General features: G+C 31.7%; 1 pseudogene; it reads left to right on the top strand.

Annotated features, from left to right (window-relative positions):
* Positions 1–625, top strand: part of LOC119593584 — a 4882-nt pseudogene that overhangs the window by 892 nt on the left and 3365 nt on the right.

Genomic DNA, 625 nt, shown 5'->3' on the forward strand with positions numbered 1-625 from the left:
GGGGGGGGTTTTGTGTGAAATTTTTTTTCAAAAGTTTTTTTTCCCCCATTAATTTTGAATGAGAGTGTGGCGGCCTTTACATTCCCCAGTGTGTTTCAAACTCTGAAATTATTGAATTTAACATCGGATCAGAATTATTGGATTTTAGGTTTAAATCATCTATACCCTTTTCATATTCGATTGGGTTTGAATTTTTTAGTTTTTTTTAATTTTTAACTAAAAATTTGCATATTTTTTTTTTCAGGTTTTATCTGGGAGGCAATTTGGGCAAAAACTGCGTTCTACGCCCCCTTTTGTGGTTAATCAATTTTTTATATTTTTTTCACCGTGTTATTACTTCATCTATTAAAAAAACCCAACAAAAAAATGAACTCCGGAATTTTTAAAATTTAAATGTTGAAGAATTTTAATGAAATAGTTTTTTCCTTTTTTCGTTTTCCAAATTTTCCCCCGCTAATCTTTTCGGGATTGTTTTTTTAAAGGTTATGACAAAATGAGATACTGAATTTGCCTTTTTTTAGGTCTTTCATCATTTTTTGGGTGCTTATTCTGTCTGCTATAGGTTAGTTGTGGCGTCAAAGGATCCGTCCCCCTTTTGCCCCTTTGCATCTTGTTCTCCTTTAAA

Source organism: Penaeus monodon, chromosome 32, assembly GCF_015228065.2.
Source record: "Penaeus monodon isolate SGIC_2016 chromosome 32, NSTDA_Pmon_1, whole genome shotgun sequence".
In the NCBI taxonomy this organism is placed as follows: Eukaryota; Metazoa; Arthropoda; class Malacostraca; order Decapoda; family Penaeidae; genus Penaeus; species Penaeus monodon.